Below are 22,042 nucleotides of genomic sequence, written 5' to 3'. Positions count from 1 at the left end.
AACATAATAATTATAAATTGAGGCTCTAGGCCAGTGGTTCTCAAACTAGGGCCGCTGCTTGTTCAGGGAAAGCCCCTGGCGGGCTGGTCCAGTTTGCTTACCTGCCGCGTCTGCAGGTTCGGCAGATCACAGCTCCCAGTGGCCACTGTTCACCACTCCAAGCCAATGGGGATGGTGGGAAGCGGCAGCCAGTATGTCCCTCTGCCCGTGCCGCTTCCTGCAGACCCCATTGACCTGGAGCAGCAAACCACAGCCAGTGGGAGCTGCAATCGGCAGAACCTGCAGACGGGGCAGGTAAACAAACAGGCCTGGTCCACCGGGGGCTTTCCCTGCACAAGTGGCGGTCCTAGTTTGAGAACCACTGCTCTAGGCCATATCTGGATTACACAACACAACCGATCTGTCATAACAACATGTTGTGCTATCTAATGCTGCATCTGCAAATCTTTTAGTTTCCTCTAAAATGCTCCAGATTTTTAGCTTCCATCCTTTATTCTCTTTTGGCACAAAATACACCATCATTTTCACATTGTTCTGGTCTGCTCTCATGATTTTATCCATATGAACCGAAGCGAATAAAAGTTGGCAACTACACCTATTATATTACAGAGCACACTTTAATCAGCACCCTAATAAACAGCATGCCCAGTTAATGGGGACAATTGCCAGGGAGTGAGCGGATTTAGCTCACTGCACTTCAGTGACTGTAAATGATGGATAAGCAGCATGCTTGCTGTTGTCTGCAAACTTATTTGTAGTAGTTAGCAGGTGTGAAGTGGTGTTTGCTGGCATATGGTTCCCCCACTCCCAACTCCCTGCACTGTTCAGTTTATGTAAATTCTCTGCTCTGATGTATCTTTTAAAGGTAACTTTTTCTTACTGAAGCTGTTTAAAAATGGTTTAATGGTTTGTCTTTTATTCTTTTCAAAGCAACTGGTGAAAAAGAAGTGGCTTCCACTGTAACACATTCCTATGACAGGTTTCAGAGTGGTAGGCATGTTAGTCCATATCAGCAAAAAGAATGAGTACTTGTGGCACAAGCTTTTGTGGTCTTGTCATAAACAGATAGCTAAGGGTTAATGTTTCTTTTACCTGTAAAGTGTTAACAAAGGGAACCAAACACCTGACCAGAGGACCAATCAGGAAACCGGATTTTTCAAAGCTCAGGGAGGGAAATTTTGGGTGTGTGTCTTTTGTCTGACTCTCTGTTCTGTTGCTCTCGGCTCTGAGAGCGAACTTTCTCTCTTCAAGCTTTTCTAATCTTCTGTTTCCAAGTGTAAGTACAAAAGGTAGAAGACAATAGGTTTTTATATTGTTTTTGTATTTACATGGTATAGTTTGCTGGAATGTTTAAATTGGATATCTTTTTGAATAATTCTGTTTATTCATTTTTCTTTTAAGAAATTGACCCTGTATATTGTCAACCTTGATACAGAGAACATTTATATGTCTTTTTCTTTCTTTTTTATATACAGCTTTCTTTTTAAAACCTGTTTGAGTTTTTCTCTGGTTAAAGCTAAGGAACGAAGGGAGGGGGAAATCTCTTTGTGTTATATTGACTAGGTTTGAATCTGCATAGCGTCTGGGGGAGAGGGAGAGACACTTAATCTCTCTGTGTTTGCATTTCAAGGACTTGAAACGGTATCTCCTAGGGCCAGCCAGGGAGGGAAAGCCAGGGAGAAAAAAAAGAGGAGATAAGGGGTGGGGGTTATTTCCCTTTCTTGTAGACTCAGGGCATCTGAGTCTTGGGGTCCCCCAGGGAAGGTTTGGGGAGACCAGAGTGAGACAGGTGCTGTAATTCCTGTCTGGTGGCAGCGCTATCAGATCCAAGCTGGTAATTAAGCTTGGAGGGTTTATGCTAGGCACCCACATTTTGGACGCTAAGGTTCAGAATTGGGATTTATGCCTATGATAGGTCTAAAACCCACTTCATCAGATGCATGCAGTGGTTTTAGCCAACAAAAGCTTATGCCCAAATAAATTTGTCAGGCTCTAAGGTGCCACAAGTATGCCTCGTTCTTTTTACATTCCTATGAGGCTTTGATAATCAAGATGATGGCTTAAGAACACAAGAACGGCCATACTGGGTCAGACCAAAGGTCCATCCAGCCCAGTATCCTGTCTACCGACAGTGACCAATGCTAGGTGTTCCAGAGGGAGTGAACCTAACAGGTGATGATCAAGTGATCTCTCTCCTGCCATCCATCTCCACCCTCTGACAAACAGAGGCTAGAGACACTATTCTTTACCTCTCCTGGCTAATAGTCATGAATGGACTTAACCTCCATGAATTTATCTAGCTCTCTTTTAAACCCTGTTATAGTCCTAGCCTTCACAACCTCCTCAGGCAAGGAGTTCCACAGGTTGACAGTGCTCTGTGTGAAGAAGAACTTCTTTTTATTTGTTTTAAACTTGCTGTCCATTAATTTCATTTGGTGGCCCCTTGTTTCTTATACAATATTATGGAATAAGTAAATAACTTTTCCTTATTCATTTCTCTTCCTCACCACTCATGATTTATAATAGCCTCTGTCATATCCCCCTTAGTCTCCTTTTTTCCAAGCTGAAAAGTCCTACCTCTTTAATCTCTCTTCATATGGGACCCATTCCAAACCCCTAATAATTTTGTTGCCCTTCTCTGAACCTTTTCTAATGCCAGTATATCTTTTTTGAGATGAGAAGACCACATCTGTATGCAGTATTCAAGATGTGGGCATACCATGGATTTATATAAAGACAATAAGATATTCTTAGTTTGCATGTTTCTCTTTCCACCAGTCTGTCAATTCAGAGGACTCTACCTTACTGTGGAACTGCTCCTGTATAAAGGGACACATACATGAACAATTCTGCTGCATTTTTCTAGAACTACCTTTGATATTATACATTGCATGTTGGTGTTCTTACTTTAGTGTTCCTATGATGAGAAAAATCTGTATTTAGAAGTAAAACCTAGCACCTGAAACTGATATACGTTACAATTGACTACAAACGCATGTGACATTTTTCTATAATTTGGACACCCTTTGCCAGAAAATTAAATAAAATTTAATACAGCAAACTTCTCTAATCCCCACATTCCTCCCAGATTGTTTCTACGGAGACTGTAAAGCATTAGTGAAAGCAAACAAAGTAAGTTACAAAAAAGGAGTGGGGGGAAAAACCTCTCAATAAGGCACCTTTAAAACGAGGGCCATCATGGTTCAGCAAAAGGTAGAAATGTTGGTATAATTAAAGGAGGACATCATTTGTAGGTCATTCAAAAAGAATTGTCCATGTTGCCATTTGGTTAGACTTGTTAGCAGGAGGAAAAGAGATCACTCTGTCCTACTGCAGATGGTTCCTTATTAGCTGTGGGTTCTGTAGAGACTCTGGTTCCTCTTTGAACATGGAGGATTTCTTTTATTACATATTCTGAACACTATCTTTTTTAAAAGATTTTTTTCTCTAATGTGTGCAAAATCTCCTTGCACCAATGCTTCTGTACTGAAATTACTGTGCCAAAGGAATGCAAATGTCTAGAGCAACAATGGTTCATTTTCCTTTAATGACTTTGTCGACAGGATGGAGACATTTTTGTGGTGTGATGAATTCACTCGGTCTCCTGTTGTGTTTTCCCCACATGCTTTGGAAACTCTCTCTTTCTCTAAGAAGTTATGTCAATCTACTCTGGCAAGAACTTCATTACTTTATATTCATTGTGCTTAAATGACACCCCAGTGGTACTGACCTTCTGGGATGACTGATGTAAATTATATGCTATGTAGGGAAAAATAAAATCTTTTTCTTACTTTTTATGTTCTGCAGACCAATAAAAGTGAAAACAAATGACAGAGAAAATCAGGCTTATTCAAAAGTAAAACGTTGTATGTGTTATGGTTTCAGCAGACTCCAGTTTGCGAAAGCAACGAGACATTTCATAATGACTTATGTATCTTAAAGGTGACTTGCCAAGGGAAACGATGTTTGTGCCCTTTTTTGGTTCTTTGTGATGCATAAAGAAAGCCTGGAATTATTTTAAGTCCCTATGAAGTTTAGTAAGAACTCAAGAGACTTGTCCAACAGCAAGCATAGTACTTTTAATTGGACAAGCACTCAAGTGACACTGAGACTGCTCAGGCTTCTGGAAACATGTAGTTGCCAATGGGCATGCTCATTCATTCCAATATATTTTGCTTGATTTATATATTAGAATTATCAGGAATATTAATCCTTGCCTTTCCTGTATATTTCCCACAGTACTCAACTGAGGACTATAGAACTGAAGTAAAAGCTTCTGGTGGAAGGCAAGGATTGGGGAAGACTGCTAAATCTTTTTCAACTTGACAGATTTTTTTTTCTTTTTCAGGAGAATACTTGACAAAAATGCCTGATTTGGCAGGGGCTGTTTAGGTATTTGTAAATCTATCGTGGGAGGGAACAGTCCCAGTCAGTATCTCAGCTTTTCTGCTGTAACTCTTTTGCTCTAAAAATGACCACCACCAGCAATGCTGGCCTTTTGCAACTGTGGTACTGTCAGTGCTTGGGCTGCTCTCAACTCTTCCTATACAATTGTAGGCATCAGCCGGAAGGAAGAGATGTTGAGATCACTCAGCTGGCTAGTGATCTCAACTGTGAGTGGTATCATCTTACAGTCTCCCCAAGACGTGTGAGAAGGAGGTAGAAATGGGACAGAAGGAGGGAAAGACATAGGAAGGAGGCAAACAGAAGGGGCTGATAGGGTATTGATAGGAGGGAGCAGGAAGAGAGGGTGCCTTTGGGGCATGCCATTGGTGGCAGAAGGGAACAGGATGGGGGGAACATGAGGGAGCTATGGAAAAAAGATGAAACGTTTCTTCAAGATTAATTTCTAAGTCAGGATTCAGGCGGCCCTTAAAGGATTAATTTGTTGAATGCTAGCCCCACCCCCTTCAAAGAAAATAATAACCTAAAATTTACTATAATGCACATACAGTTGTGCAGCCACCAGACTGGTTTATGAGGACAATTGTTCCTGGTAAAATTTTTACATGACTGCCAACTGTACAAGAGTTTTAGTTAAACAGGTGATGACAAAAGAAAAATTGTATCTATAGAGAGAGACTGTTTGATTAACAATCTTGTGAAGTCACAATCCCAAACAAGCCTTTAAAAAACATTTCATGACTTTTTTACACATCCTAAAAAAAAAATAATCACAAAACATAATGTACTTTCTTATTTTATATTTTCTGGTTATCTTTGTTCATTCTATTTTACAGACTCTGCATAGGATTGTGGAGTGACAGCAATAACCCTGTGCATCTAGCCACTTAGCCTTGTCAGTAGCAGTGTCACAAATCACATATTATTTGGGATAGTAGGTAGGCAGCTTCCAAGTAACTCTGATTCTAGTAATCTGTTAACAAAATAAGCTTCCCTTTTAGGAACCTGTTCCCTGTGCTAGAAAGTTGTTGAGACACTGGAGGGAATTCACAGAAAAGCAACACAAATTATTTGGAGGTGCAGAGAAGAGGACAGATGAATGGAATTATGAGGAAAGGTTAAAGGAGCTAAATATGTATATCTTGCTAATTGACACCTGGGAGAGGCAATGGTCATGATGTAGTATGCAAGTATTTGAAACAGGCAGATGTCAAGGACAGAGTTTAGGGTTTAATAAGAGTGTATAATTAGGAGTCATGGGATTAAATTGGAGGGAAAATTTAGGCCAGGGGTAGACAACCTCTGGCATGCATGCCAAAGGTGGCATGCGAGCTGATTTTCAGTGGCACTCACACTGCCTGCATCCTGGACACCGGCCTGGGGGGGGGGGGGGGGCTCTGCATTTTAATTTAATTTTAAATGAAGCTTCTTAAACATTTTAAAAACTTTATTTATTTTACATACAATAGTTCAGCTATATATTATAGACTTTATATATTAGAGACCCTCTAAAAACTTTAAAATGTATTACTGACACGCGAAACCTTAAATCAGAGTGAATAAATGAAGACTTGGCACACCACTTCTGAAAGGTTGCAGATGCCTGATTTAGGACTTGGCTGCACGCAGAAGTTGTACCGCTTCAACTGTATTAGTTTAAAAAGTACAATTCCATAGTGTGGTTGTGTTTATACCAGTATAAGTGGGCTTATACCACTATAGCTTATTCCCACACAGGAAGGGGAATAAGGTATATCAGTATGCCATCTTTATGTCAGAATAAGTGTCCAAACTAGGAGTTTTATATTTTACTGGTGTATCATACCTCCAATCAAAATAGTTATACTGGTACAAAATCCACATATAAACCAGATCTTAGTTGAATATCCCCCAAAACCTTCCTGATGGCGACAGCTATTAAGCTGTGGAACAGTTTTCCTGTGAGACTCATCAGAAAATCTACTTTTTGGGACATTTAAACTTGCCCAGAAGCAAGGATCTTGCATCAAACCTCATAGGGTGAAGCATCACTTTGAGATGGAGCTATGTGTCTTTGCCAACCCTTTGCATACCCCTAGGTGCTTATCATTTTTACATTATTTTTTGTCTCATAGCCACTGGGACCCTTCCTTAAAGCCTGACATATACTAACTTCAGTAAAGCCTGGTTTCTCTAGGGTCTAAGCCCCAGATACACCATCTGTAATAAAACCTAGCTACTATAGGGTCTAGGTCTTAGATACATGACCTGCAGTAGTGCCTGGTTGCTATAGGGCAATGGGTTTTAACCTTTTTTTCATTTGCGAACTCCTAACAAATTTCCAGGGGAGGCACAGACCCCGCTGGAAATCTTAGACATAGCCTGCGGCCCTGCAGGGGTCCACCAATCACAAACTGAAAACCACTATTCTATGGTGACAACCTTTTAGAGCTCCCAGTTAGACACTCCCACCCAGGTCGAAAACCACTATGAGGGCTAAGCCTCAGACACGTGATCTGCAGCAGTGCCTGGCTTCTATAGGGCCTCTCCTGTCTACTGGGAGGGGGGCGGAGCGGGAGAAAACTTATTAGCATCTGAATTTATGGCAAGCGGCATAGCAGTGTTAGATCGGTGCCCCTTTTAATTTCTAATGTAAATACAACATATGGAACCTCCTAACCAGGTACCGAGAGGGGACCGTAGAGATGCCTGCAGCAGCACCTCCTGATGGCTCCAGGGTCTCTTCTGAAAGTCCGGGGGGCGGGGGGGATATCCGAGCACCTACACAGGGGTCTCCTACAAGCAGGGACCTCCCCTGAGGGATTCCCCAGCTCCCCTCTCCCCTACGAGCTGCTCCACCGCGCCACCCACTCGGCCGCGCAGGGGGAACCCCTCTGTGAGGGGATCGGCGGCAGCAGCAGCAGCCGCCGGGCTACGACTGGGTATGGCGCGGCCCTTCCCTGCTCTCCCTCCCTCCTCACTGAGGGCTCCAACCGCCGCCGGCCGCCCAGGGATGGAGGCGCGGGTGCGCCGCAGCCGATGTGTGGCGGAACTAGCCCCTCCCCCGGCGGGCGGCGCCATTTTCCCCCGGTCGGTTAGTCAGCTAGAGCCAAGCGGCTGTTGAGAGGCCTCAGTTCCTCTCGTCGTGTCTGGTGGTAAGGGAAGGAGGACGGCGCAGTTCCCTTCTCCCCCTGTCCAACCGCCCCCCTGTCTCTGGACATCAGCCCACTGGGGTTAATTGGCCACCACCACGCCACGCTGCGCCTTCCTTCCTTGCACACCTCTGCGTCCAGCCCCGTGTGTCTGAGCCTTTGAGTGAGTCATCAGCACGGGGAAGTGAACAGCGTGTTGCTATTGCCTGGCTAACTTAGCAGGGAGTTCATGGGGCCTTGGAGGTATTGACCCAAGGGATGCATTGTCTGGCTGCCTAGTAATCTTTTGGGGGGGGGGAGGGGGGAGAGAAGGGGAGGATTATGTGTGTTCCTGAGTCTTGCACCCTCTTGCAGGAATGTTTGCTAATGTGCCTTGGCCTCTGTTACCATGGTAATACGCCTCCCAGCGCCTGGGCTAGATTCTGCCCAGTGCTGTGCCACTTGCACCCCAGGTCTGGGGAAAACCTCTGCAGCTCCTTTCCTTGTAACGTTATCTGTTCCCTGGTACCAGACGCTAAAACCAAGCTCCCTCCTTCCCACCTCAGAATTGGCCACCTGTTGCAGGTGCCTGTGTGTTTGGGGTATCCAGTCTGATGCTTTGGGTCTGAATTTCAGAGGTGCTGAGAACCCACAACTCCACTTGACCTCAGTGGCAGCTGTAGATTCTTAACAAGTCTGAAATTCAGGTTCAAAGCACCCTAGTAACTGAGGCACCCAGAACAAGTGACCACTTTGGGGAGTATGGGTACAAATAACTCCTTAGCCTGGTGATCTGCATCCTGTTTCTCTCCTCTTATCAATTTCTCTTGGGTTTACACTATTGCTTACTAAATGTTTTACTATGTCCTATTTATATTCATGTTTGTAAACAACTTTTAAAATGTTTTTATAATTTATATAGAACAAGTTGCTGATGTCCAGTTACACCAAAAGTGTGCCAGGTACTGTTGAGTGTTGTTTTGTGATGGTGGTGTAGCTTTGCAGTTCTGAGAGTTTGGTGGTTTCTCTTGCCAGCATTTTTTTTGGTGGGGGCAGAGGGATTGATGGATTTTATTTAGATAGCAGTACAAGCATGTGTGCTGTTTTTATATGTGAAGGGCACATATATATGTTCCCAGGTTCTGAGCATTTAATACATTCTCAAGTCCAAGAGAGTACATTTTTTTTCTGTTGTAACTCTTATAAATGTGCAGTGGTTTTCATTATCATTTACTAAATATACACCTCTACCTCAATATAACGCTGTCCTCAGGAGCCAATAAATCTTACCACGTTATAGGTGAAACCACATTATACTGAACTTGCTTTGATCCACCAGAGTGTGCAGCGCCCCCCTCACGCCCCACCCCCGCGGAGCACTGCTTTACCGCGTTATATCCGAATGTGTTATATCGGGTTGCATTATATCGAGGTAGAGGTGTATTAAAATATGTTTTATATTTTGGTAAGCAACTTCAGCTATAGAAATTACACAAATAAATGACTGAAACACTTTGACCTGTGATTGAAAAGAACTGTATACATGCAAAGTATTTATTAGATATGCATTCCAGGAGAAAATGATCTTTGGGGCAATATACTTAGCTTCAGGGTATGTCTACACTTAAAATGCTACAGCAGGCAGCTGCAGTGCTTAAGTGTTGATGCCACCTGTGCCAACAGGAGCAGGTCTCCTATTGGCGTGGGCAGTCCAGCTCCCCGAGAGACGGTAGTTAGGTCCACAGAAGAATTCTTCTGTTGACATAGCGCTGTCTACAACGAGGTTAAGTCGGTATAGTTACCTCTCTTGGGGCTGTGGATTTTTCAGTTCCTTGAGCGATGTAGCTATATCAATGTAAATTCCCAGTGTAGACCAGGACGTCTTGAAGCAACATTAAGGATGTGTTGTGAAGTACTTCAGAAGATTTTTGTAGAACTGAGTTTACTTGAAGGATTATAATTTGAACCAAATGGAAATTAGAAACAAATTCTGTTGATGAGGTATTTAGAGAATGCCTTCCTTTTGAAATATTCAGCTAAACTCCTATGTTCTTCTGCCTGCTATGAGTCTTCTCCTTTTATGCTTTCTCCTCACAGAAGACATTTCTGGAAACTACACCTCTCTCCCTTCCCCTTCCTTTACTGTTTTAGGTTTATTATTCTTTACCACTGAAGCCAATGGAAATACTCCCATTGACTTCAATGGGCTTTGCTCAGACCTCATGCTTGTAGATTGGTAACCTGTCTCTTATGATGACTTTTCATCTTGTTTGTTGTTGCCGCATTAGTAGTGAGAGTGGTGTCATAAGTAGTTTTGCCAGCTCCTGAGATATTTGGTAGTTTTCTTAAAGCCCCAGCTCCTGGAGTCATGTGAATACATGAGAATCTTAGCTTTCATTTAAAAAAAAAAAAAAAAGTAATTTCAGGAGCTTGAACAGATGACCAGAGTATGCTCTAAAAGCTTGAAAACTAGAAGACAAATAAAAAAAATTTGACAGGTTCTTTTTATTTTGGGGGTCTGACTCATGTTTTTGGAACAATAGAGTTGACAATAACACCCAAGGTTTAATAGAATTCATCTAGCTCTTCATATACAGGCTTATTTGCTAAGCCAAACAGTGTCACAACCAACTACATTGCTGTTATGGACGTAATTTTGAATAACACAAAATGTGACTGTCTAAAACGTGATTAGTCGATTAGTAACTTGTCAGCATAAGCAAACTATAATAAACTACATGTGGTAGGAATTACATTTGCATAATCATTTTATGCAGTGTTGAGCACCTTTCTTGGTTAATACCATCCCTACAAGATACTGTTAAGAAATAAGGCATGCTAGATTCTGCATTTCTGGGTAATGATAGTGTGCCTCAAGGGATGTGGTAAGGCAGCAGGCCAAACCCAAGAAGTGTGATAATCCCACAGAAATTTGTGTGGACTGTTGCTATCATGAAGTGTACAAAGAAAATGGGGAAGCCAGCTAGCCATGTGATTTTTCTGTTCTAGGCATGATTTAGTTGGTTATGACAAGAGTTTCTCAACCAGCGGTCCGGAGGCCCCTGGGGGGCCACAAGCAGGTTTTAGGTGATCCTCCAAAATAAACCAGAAAGCAAGGCAGGCGTTAGACTTGCTGGGGACCAGGGCAGAAAGCTGAAGCCTGAGCCCGCCGTGCGGGGCTGAAGCTCAAGCAGCTTAGTTTCATGGGGTCCACTGTGGCTTGGGGCCCCAGGCAGTTGCCCTGCTTGTTACTCCCTAACACCAGCTCTATCTTCTAATCTACTGGATATGCAGAAAACCTGTTGTTGTGGCACAGGTGGGCCGCAGAATTTTTATAGCATGTTGGAGGTGCCTCAGAAAGAAAAAGATTGAGAAACCCTGGGTTATGAGATCCTCGGTAACTGGTCAGAAACCTGTCTCTCCAAAGTACTGAAACTTAAGTTGATGCCTTTGTGGGAAACTATATTTTGCTAGACCAATTTACATTTTGTATTTCATAAAAAGATCAGCAGCAATGCTAAAAATGATGATTAGTTTCCATGCTACTATTAAACATATAGAATAATTTTATTCATAAGTAATCTTCTAGTCCCCTCCCTTGCCAAGCACTTTCACATGCTTGGGGTACTCAAAAATACAATTAAAATGTTCTCAAAGCTAGCAAAATATTTGTAATCAAAACACCTTATAACTCTCAACAGAAAAATGAATAATGGGAGGTAAAAAAACAAGAGGTTAATCGGGAGGGGGAGGGTAAAAAGGTGGATATTTTCAAAAGCACCCAGTATTTGCTTAATGCTGCTTCTATGAAGTTGATAGTAAAACTCTCAATGACTTGAGTGGGAGCTGTTAGCCCAACTCAGAGAGCTCTTGAAAGTCTCACTCCAAATGTTTACAAGTGAACAAAAGGATGTTTGCTCCCATTGTCAGACACTGAAACAGATGTCAAAACAGAACAAATATGTGTTAGGATATGCTGCTGCAAAGACCTGGTGGCTCACAGGCTTCATGTGTTATGGTGGGATCCCTAAAAGGGGATTAAAACTAACTATACCAATAAAGTATGACTAAACTTAACTTTTTAATTACTCTTTATTATTATGGAATCATAGAAATGTAGGCCCAGAGGGGACCTTGAGAGGTCATCTAGTCCAGCCCCCTGCACTGAGGCAGCACCAAGTATACCTCCTAGAGCATCCCTAAGAGGTGTTTAAGCTGTTATTAATAACCTCCAAGGATGGGGATTCCATAGCCTCCCTTGGAAGCCTGTTCTACAACTTAGCTATTCTGATAGTTAGTTAGAAAGTTTTTCCTGATCTCTAACTGAAATCTTCCTTGCTGACGATTAAGGGACTTCTTGTCCCCGTCAGTGGACGTGGAGAGCAATTAATCACCATGCTCTTTTATGAGCCCTAAGTGTATTTGAAGACTTTTTTATAGGTTTTCCCCCTCAGTGTTTTCTCAAAATTAAACGTGTCCAGGTTTTTTAAACCTTTCCTCATAGATCAAGTTTTCAAAACTATTTATAACTTTTGTTGTTCTCCTCTGAACTATCTCCCATTTGTCCACTGCTTTCTTAAAGTGCAATGCCCCAAACTGGACACAGTACTCCAACTGAGGCCTTGCAATGCTGAGTAGAGGGCACCTACAACACCTCTGTTAATATATCCCAGAGTGATTCCTTCAGATTATGATCAACTGTAACCCCCAGATTCTTTTCAGCAGTATTACTGCCTAACCAGTTATTTTCCACTTTGTATAGTTGTGTATTTGATTTTATTTCCTTCCTAAGTGTAGAACTTTGTACTTGTCTTTACTGAATTTCATTTTGTTGATTTTAGACTAGTTCTACAATTTTGTCAAGGTCGTTTTGAATTCTTATCCTGTTGACCAAAGCGCTTGCAAACCCTCCCTGTTCGGCATCATTCACAAATTTTATAAGTTTACTCTCCATTTCATTTCCATGTCATTAATGAAAATATTAAATAGGGAAGGCCCTACTTAATTTGCAATATTGTGGAAATTGTGGTTCCCGCAATATTAGGCTTCCACTGCAGTTTTGATTTTAATTAGCTTACTTTGCACAGTCCCCAGTTTTACATACATTTTGTGGTTTGCAACACGCTTTTTTCCCCATTAGTACAGTATAACCCCATTTATCCAAGCTGATAGCAGCTTTCAGCCCTCTGCATTAATGATAGTAATATTGTTGCAGCAAAATGTCTGGTTATTTAATAAATAAAAAAAAAAAGCAGTCATAACATAATACTTGAGTGTTTATATTGTTCCAGCAAATTTTTCTTAAACAAATAGGTTGTCTTTGGTTTTTCCAAATTATGGCAATTAATAAAGGTCAGTGATGACATGGAAAATCATGGAAAAGTATTCTTTGCAGCTCGGCATCATTTATTTGACAATCATCCTGCAATTCAGGTAGGGCCTTATAAATAGTATCCGACCCTGCAGGACCCCTCTTGATATGTCGTCCTGATTTGATAGCAAACCATTAATAACTACTCTTTGAGTATCAGCTTCCAAACAATTGTGCATCCACCTTACAGTAACTTCATCTAGAATATGTTTCCTTAGTTTGCTTATGAGAATGTCAATTGGGACTGCATCAACAGCTTTTTTAAAATCAGGATATATCATATCTACAGCTTCCTCCCATCCACCAGACCAATACTCTTGTTAAAGAAGGAAATTAGCGTGGTTAAGCATGATTTGTTCTTGACAAATCCATGATGGCTATTACTTTTAACTTTATTATAATCTAGGTGCTTACACATTAATTGTTTAATAATTTGTTCTCGTATCTTTCCAGGTATTGAAGTTAGGCTGACTGGTCTATAATCTCCTGGATCCTCTTTGTTCCCTTTTAAAGATAGTTGGTATGTTTGCCCTTCTCCAGTCTTCCAGGAGTTCTTGAAGATAATCACCAATGGTTCCAAAATTGCTTCAATTAGTTCCTTAAATACCCTAGGGTGAAGTGCATCTCATACCTTCCTGAATTCATCTAACATAAATATTCCTTAACCCATTCTTATCTTAATTTGGCTTGCATTGCTTCCTCCTTGTTGTTAATATTAATTAACCAGAGACTGAACTAAAATGGGCGTTAAACACCTTAGCTTTCTTGATGGGATCTGTTCTTAGCTCTCCTTCTCCACTAAGCAGAGGACCCACACTTTCCTTCATCTTTCTCTTTCTCTTAATGGTTTTTATAGAATCTCTTGTTGCCTCTTATGTCCCTTGCTAGGGATGACTAATTTTGTGCCTTTGCCTTTCTCATTTTGTCCCTGCATGTTTGCTTTTAATTTGTACTCATCCTTGGCAATTTGTCCATGTTTCCACTTTTTGTAGGATTCCCTTTTGATTTTTAGGTCACTGAAGAGGTCCTGATTGAGCAATATGGGCTTCTTACTATTCTTCCTATTTTTCTTTTGCATTGGGATAGTTTGCTGTTGTGCTTTTAATATTGTCTCTTTGAGAAATAGCTCTCCTAAATTTCTTTTTCCATTAGATTTTGTTCCCATGAGATCTTATCTATTTGTAGTAAAGTAATGGTTGTGGAGTCTTTTGGAAGAAGTAGGCAAATGACATTATTTGCAGAGCAAAAGTGGGAGTTGATAGTCATGGTGGGACTAAATTATGAGGGGCCTTAGAAACAGAGACAAGCTTGTGTTTTATGTAATGGATAAATGGGAACCACAGGAGGTACACAAAGAAGAGAATGGTGTGGTCAGAGTGAGAGCCAAGAAGCTGGTCTTAGCAGCTTTGTTTGGAAAGGAGTTGAGAACAGCAAAGATGCTGCAGTTGAGGTCCAAAAAAGAGAAACTGACTCTTTTTAAAAAGCTTAGACCCATGGAAAGCTAAAGGTGTAAGGGTGAACAGTGAGGTTGCAGAATTTGCAGATAACGCAAAATTAGGTTAGTCAAAAGTAGAGAAGACTGAGGAATTCTAGAGGGATTTAACAGAGTTAAATGAATGAGGAGCCTGGTCACTGATTAAATTCATTGTTGACAAATGAAGGTAACAAATTAGTAAGAATAACAAGAAGTATGTATTTTCATTGCTGGACTCTAAATTAATTTAAAGTGCCAGCAAAAAGATCAAAGTGTAGTTTTGGACACTTAAGTAAAAACACCTGTGCAGTGCACGATGACAGTCAAAACAAATATTAGGATGCATGAAGAATGGCATAGAAATTAACACTAAAATATTATGCCATCATATAATTCTGTGGTATTTTCCCACCTGAATATTGTGTTCATTATAGTCACCTAATCTGAACAAAAAAAAAGCCGAAATAAAATGTCCAGAGAAGCAAACAAAACTTAGTTGTTAGCTTGGGCTTAAATCAAAACCAAGTATGTCAGTGCTTCCTAAACAGAGTATCTGTAAATTGGTGGTAGAAGAAATTGTATGTTTAGGTTTCCAAGACCATACTGCAAATAACAAAGAGTAAAACATAACAGACATTTTGGTAGACTTTTAAAATTATGTAAAATATTAAATACATGTGAACCTTGCCTAAATCCCCCCATAATATATTTCATGCTAGGGTGCTATGAAATGACGTTTATTCTCATACCATACAAAGGTAAAGTTTGGTGATGCCCTACAATCCAGTGGTGGTATTGGTTTGAGTACTAGACTGTGCTGTGAGCTAAAGTCCTGCTATGTAGGTCTAAGCAGAAAGAGTGCACTTTTACTAGTCAGAAAGGTAAAATACCACACCAGTTACACAAGTCTAGATTTGTTCAGTCTTTACCTGCCAGAGTCTTAGGTATGAGTGCCAGAAGATTTGGGGCCAATTTCTAACCTGAGACTGGCATTCACAGCCATCACTTACTTAACTAGAGACTACCTGTGGTTATCTGAGTGGAAAAAATGGCTCTGAGGTTGTGTATGTACATCCATAAAGTAATTGTTAAGATAGACTTATAAGGACACTAGGATAATCAAAAAAAAGCAGAGAATCCTGTGGCACCTTATAGACTAACAGACGTTTTGGAGCGTGAGCTTTCGTGGGTGAATACCCACTTCGTCAGACGCAGGTAGTGGAAATTTCCAGGGGCAGGTATATATATGCTAGCAAGCAAGCTAGAGATAACGAGGTTAGTTCAGTCAGGGAGGGTGAGGCCCTGTTCTAGCAGTAGAGGTGTGAAAACCAAGGGAGGAGAAACTGGTTCTGTAATTGGCAAGCCATTCACAGTCTTTGTTGAGTCCAGAGCTGATAGTGTCAAATTTGCAAATGAACGGAAGCTCAGCAGTTTCTCTTTGAAGTCTGGTCCTGAAGTTTTTTTGCTGCAGGATAGCCACCTTAAGGTCTGCTATAGTGTGGCCAGGGAGGTTGAAGTGCTCTCCTACAGATTTTTGTATATTGCCATTCCTGATATCTGATTTGTGTCCATTTATCCTTTTCCATAGTGAATGTCCAGTTTGGCCGATGTACATAGCAGAGGGGCATTGCTGGCATATGATGGCGTATATTACATTGGTGGACGTGCAGGTGAATGAACCAGTGATGGTATGGCTGATCTGGTTAGGTCCTATGATGGTGTCACTGGTGTAGATATGTGGGCAGAGTTGGCATCAAAGCTTTGAAAAACTTTGACAGAATCTGTGTTCTGCAGATACTGAGTATTTTTAATTCAGAGAAGTTGGTTAGTTGTTTTACTTTTTCTGTGCCACAACCCTCCTGCACAACCATTACAAGGATTTTTTTTTTCATCAATTTTATTTTTATATTCACCAATCCAAAACCGAGGCTTTACACCTCTGTTAGATGCAGCAAATTACTTTACAGGAATTTTGCAGTTTTGTGACGTGGGTTCTTTACCAAATGTTTAGCCTTTACTGGGAAGCATGGCAGCTTGGTGTGGCAAGTTTGTCTACAAAAAGCACAGTACATTCTGTGAAGAGAGATGAGCAAGAGTCTGAGATTAGCTTCTGCCTCCTCTGAGCGAGAGTACCTCCAGGGAGAAAGAGACCTCCGACTATAGAGTTTCCAGTTGAATTCGAAGTAAGAAATGCCTGTGACTTTCAGTGCCTCACTACAGAATCCTGCATCCATAGCGTGATTTTTCAGCTGGAGGTCTCTGTATCTGGTAAATCAATCCAGTTAATTATCAGTCTGTCTTTCAGTGGCTGGGCCCACAATATTTCCAAAATTTCTGCCAAAGATAGTTTAAAGAACTCTCATTACATTTATGTTTGGACAAATTGTAGCTATCAAAAAGGAATATGAGAGGAAGGCTATAGATGTTGCATTTTGAGTAAAAATTTGGACACCTAGACTTGGTCTACACTAGAAAAGTAGGTCGACTGTCACTTGAGTGTGAAAAATCCACTCTCCTGAGTGGCATAGGTAAGCCAACTTAACTCCTGTTGTGGGCAGTGCTAGGTTGAAAGAATAATTCTTTTGTTGCTCTAACTACCACCTCTCGGGGAGGTGGATTACTGATAGCAACCCCTCCCGTCAGTGTAGGTAGTGTCTACGCTGAAGTGCAATAGGGGCACAGATGTAGCATTTCAAGTGTTGACAAGTCCCTAGTATTATATGGTTTCTAACAGGATCAGCGGTTTACTGTATAAGCTTGGTCAATTCAAGCAGAATTATTTTTGTCTAGTGCAACTGGTCAAAACTTAAGAAGGAAATCTTTGCTTATTTGTAGGTTTTAGATATGCTTTTTTAAGGAAAACAAATTAATATGTGCAAAGAGGCATTCCTGTCAGCTACAGATGTGAACCTTTGAGACTGCTTGTCTCTTCTGAGATGGAGAGGAGTTGTGAAAAAAAGCTAGTGGGCTTCATTTTATTCTTGCATGCACATGCATTGCTCCCATTGAAGTTTATGAGAACCACATCTGAGGACAGAATTTTGTCCAGTGTCTATACATAGTTGATGGTGTAGAGTTGAAAAAAGTTTTGTTATGCTCTCCTGGTTTTTAGACAGGAATTCTAGATTCAATGTGCATTATTGAGAACAGATGATGGGGTTGTCATGGTTTATCTCATAAGTGGAAAGAAGGAAGATAACTGTTATAGAATCGATGTTCCTCATGTCTAGCTAGTGAACAGGAGCAGCAAACAGGAGTTTTGCGAGGGAGTTCTCCAGGTGAAGGAGGACTGACAGTTACCCTTGGGGTGAGTTTGTTGTTTGTGTGTCTTGTGCGCTTGCTTGCTTGCAGTGTGCCTGATTAATTGAAGTTTATAGTGTGGTCTGTTTGGGGGGGGCCATGTGCTGAACCCAGCGGTTTGCTAGACAAAGCTGAGAGCTTCATAACAAAGCTCTCTAGCCTGCCATCCTTTGATCCCTGATTCCTTTAGGATCCCTTGACAAGGGGGGTTAGGGCTAACTCATGGAGAACAGGGCTTAAAAAGCCAGTTTGTAAGAGACTAAAGGAGCTAGCAAACAGGAGTTTTGCGAGGAAGTTGAGAGGGAGCATGAGAGCCAGATACACCTAATAAACATTCTCTAAAATTAAGCCAATAATCCTGCCCACCTGCTGATTCCCCCCCCCCGCCCCCCAAGTTCCTTCCCGATAAAGAACAAACAACCAAAAAGCCCCCAGCAAGAGTAAAAAAAATAATGCAGTCAGAAGTCCAGCAGCAGAGTGAGGGCTATCCATTTTATTGCAGGAATGCAGCATGTACGATTACCTGCCTTGTGGGCAGGTGGCATTTGTGTGCATTCAGTGAAAGCAGTTCTTGGCCCTCAGAGACAGAGTAGGGTGTCTGAACTGGAAAAGCTAAGGGAGACCAGTACATAGATAAGGCTTTTGGGGATATAATGGAGTATTCCCACTCCTGTTCTGTGTTGAGCCCTTCTTCCCATCTGACAGCCTCTGTGTTGAAGAAGATGAATATCTTGGAGAAGGAGAGCATCAAGCGGAAGTAGAAGAAAACAATCCCATGGTTGAGATCCTCTTTCCAAAAGATGTTATGTTATTCTCTTACGCTGAGGATACCTCTCTGAGGTGAGGGACCCCTATTATTAGGAAGACAGGTAATAGTAATGGAGGATATGATTATTAGAAAAATATGTAGTTGAGTTTGTGATGGCCCAGAGAACTGCTTGGTGAATTGCCTGCCGGGTGTGAAGTTTGTAGATCATTTAGACAGACTTACGTGCAGTGCTGGGGAGGAGCTGGTGATCATGGTACACGTAGGTGCCAGTGATATAGGGAAAGGTAGGAGAGAAGTGTTGAAGGCCAAATTTAGGCTGGTAGGTAAAAAATTGAAGTTCAGGATCTCCATGGTAGCATTCTCTGAAATGTTCCCTGTTACGCTTGCAGGGCCAGTTAGACAGGTAGAACTGCAGAGTCTCAATAAGTGGATGAGACTGTGATATTCATAGCAGGGATTTAGGTTTATTAGGAACTGGGGAACCTTTTGGGAAATGAGAAGCCTGTACAGGAAGGATGGGCTCCATCTAAATCAAAAAGGAACCAAATTGCTGGCTTGTAAAATTATAAAGGTAGTAGAAGAGGCGTTCTTAGACTAAGGGCTGGGGAAAAGCCAACAGGTACAGAGGAGTATGTGTTTTAGACAGACATCCTTTAAGGGATGATTTATTAAAGGGATAATTGTAGTAAAGAGGAGAGGACAGAAGTTAATGAAGTACAGGTTGGAACTGAAAAGAAACTGTCAAACAAAAGCATCCCATTCAGTTACATAACATGAAGGCCAACAACTAAATATTGACAAATTTTATAAGTGCTTATATACAAATGCAAGAAGTCTAAATATTAATATGGGTGAACTTGAGTGACTGGTATATAATGAGGATATTGATGTAATAGACAACACAAACTTGATGGAATGATGATAATGAGACACAGTAAATTCAGTATTGATAAATGCAAAATAATGCATATTGGAAAACATAATTTCAACTGTACATACAAAATGATGGGGTCTATGTTAGCTGTTACGACTCACGAAAGAGAACTTGGAGTCATTGTGGATAGTTCTCTGAACACATCTGCTCAGTGTGCAGCAAAAATCAAAAAAGCTAACAATGTTAGAAACCATTAGGAAAGAGAGAGATAATACAGAAAATATCAAATGTCACTATATAAATCCTTAGTATGTCCACACCTTGAATACTGTTTGCAGTTCTGGTCACCCCGTATCAAAAAAGATACTAAAATTGGAAAAAGTACAGAGAAGAGCAACAAAAATGATTAGGGTATAGAACAGATTTCATATGAGTAGAGATTAAAAGGCTGGGACTGTTCATCTTAGAAAATGGGCAACTAAGGGGGGATATGATAGAGGTCTATAAAATGAAGAATGGCATGGAGAAAGTGAATAAGGAAATGTTTTTTGCTCCTTCACATAACACAAAACCCAGGGGTCACTAAATGAAATTAATAGGCAGCAGGTTTAAAACAAATAAAAGGAAGTACTTCTTCACACAACACACAGTCAACCTGTGGAACTCATTGTCGGGGGTGCTGTAAAGGTCAGGAGTTTAACTGGGTTGAAAAAAATAATACCTTCATGGAGGGTAGGTCCATTAATGGCTACGAGCCAAAATGGTCTGGGATGCAACCTCATGCTCTAGTTGTCCCTAAACCTCTGACTGCCAGTGGCTGGGGATGGATCACTCAACAAATTGCCCTGTTCTGTTCATTCCCTCTGAAGCACCTGATACCGACCACGGTTGGAAGACAGGGTAGATAGACCATTGGTCTGAACCAACATGGCTGCTGTTATGTCACAAAGCTGAGTCGAATTTGGGCTATTCATACATGTCCTATCCCAAGACAAAATGTCATGGTTGAAGACTAGGACATTAATAGATCCAGGGTTGTGGGTGTGGAGTTGGATGGTGGTGGTACACTGCTAATAAATTTTTCCACTTTAAAGAAAATGGTAAATTAAGAATTTAATGCATCAGAGGAAGCAGCAATAACAGCAGACATAATAGTTTGCTAGCAAGAATTTTAACACCTGCATTTGCATTTAACTTGATGTTGTTTCATAGATTTTTTCCAAAAAGCAGAAGCCCAGATTTCTTTGATGCCATCTCCTGATTTGAACAACATGATTGTATGAAGATCTGATGCAGCCTGCTTCTAATCCCAAATCCTCTCTGTCAAGGTCTAGTGCATCTTGAGCACTGATCTTCTTGCATTATCTCCCTGGCTCATAGCATTCTAGAGAAGTTAGGAGTATTGCTATATCTCTCACATCCTACATGCTATTACATTTTTCGTGTAGTACAGAAATAGTTCATTTATCTTCATGTGTGTGACTGGGGCAATTTACACCTAAATACTGGTGATTGAGTGTTGCATAGTTTGACCTTCTACACTATAAATGTGTCAAAACTTGTAATTTTATAATTTGGGTAATACTTTCATTGTGAATAGCTAGGCCAGTTCACTTTAGATAGCCTGTTAGTTCAAATCTGCTAGAGGAATTGCAGGAGAATAACCGTAAAGGCTTAATTGTCAGTATCTAGACTTTCAGGTCTCAGACTCATTTCCTGGAAGAAATAGAGCAATGGTTTTCAACCTGTGGCTCGCAGGCTGGATGTGGCCCAGTCAGCACACTGCTGCAGCCCTTGTGACATCCTCAGGGCAATAGAGGTAGTATATATATATTGTGTGGATGTGGCCCATATAACACATAAAATGCTTTATGCGGCCCACGTGTTAAATAGGTTGAGAACCACTGAAATAGAGGGTCAGTGTAACACTGTGCATAATCCAGTATACAATGCTTTTCATTGTTCATTCTCCTTAATACTTCTTTAGAAGCTAGATAGATTAGTTTCAGACATGTACTTTCTCGTGTGTTTATTTTTATTTTGCTTGTTTTATTGTTTGTGTTTTCATAGCACCCTAAAGCCCTAGTCACATGCCAGCATACCATTGTGAAGATGACTTAACATTTCTGTTGCATGATAAGATAAAACCGAAGACCTGAATACACATAGTTAATTAAAATCCTTATGTCCTAAACGTCAAAGGAGCAGGGACTGTTTCTTGTACTACATCTTGCACAGTACTGAGCATTTGCACAAATACAGTACTTGATACTGACTTTTCTGATTTTGGCTTAAGTATAAGTTGCAGTTAAGACTAGAATATTTAAAACAAAAATGCTAATTTTAATACAGTATTTGCTCAACGCATCTTAGCATTCAGTGGTTTCCTTCCTTCCTGTTTTGTATGAGTTTTATGTAAGTAAAAATGTATCCCATTTTGCATTATTTCATATCATATGCAAAATGTAGTTATGGAAGAAGTGAAATGAGGGCCTGATGCTGTACAAAAATTAGATGCAAGTCTGCAGAAAGAATTTATTGTAGCAGTAATTTATTTTTGCACCTAGAGTAAGAAAAGTACCATATATACCTTCCTTATTTCCTGCTGAATGGAAACGTAATTAACTTCTAACTTTCTTGGAACCTTGTAAAGTTTTATGTGATTTTCCTGTTTACATTTATTAGAAGTACATAACATGGTTCTCCTATTGCTTATATGATTTATAGTAAATCATAATTA

The 22,042-nt window shown here is 40.8% G+C and overlaps 1 protein-coding gene across 11 annotated transcripts in view; it reads left to right on the top strand.

The window, feature by feature from the left end:
- Window positions 1-7,458: 7,458 nt before the first annotated feature.
- The window catches only part of SUPT3H (SPT3 homolog, SAGA and STAGA complex component), a 559,042-nt gene continuing 544,458 nt past the window's right edge, over window positions 7,459-22,042 (top strand). For 4 of the 11 annotated variants that reach the window (XM_032802086.2, XM_075063608.1, XM_032802084.2 and 1 more), the window contains exons 1-2: window positions 7,459-7,698; window positions 8,437-8,476. The gene's annotated coding sequence lies outside the window, so the exon portion shown is untranslated. Of the gene's footprint in view, window positions 7,779-8,436; window positions 8,477-13,338; window positions 13,406-22,042 lie in introns of all 11 variants that reach the window. The other 7 variants (XM_075063609.1, XM_075063613.1, XM_075063610.1 and 4 more) reach the window with 7 other exon arrangements.

This window comes from Chelonoidis abingdonii, chromosome 3, assembly GCF_003597395.2.
Source record: "Chelonoidis abingdonii isolate Lonesome George chromosome 3, CheloAbing_2.0, whole genome shotgun sequence".
Lineage (NCBI taxonomy): Eukaryota > Metazoa > Chordata > Testudines > Testudinidae > Chelonoidis > Chelonoidis abingdonii.
This window is presented reverse-complemented; position numbering and strand designations above follow the sequence as displayed.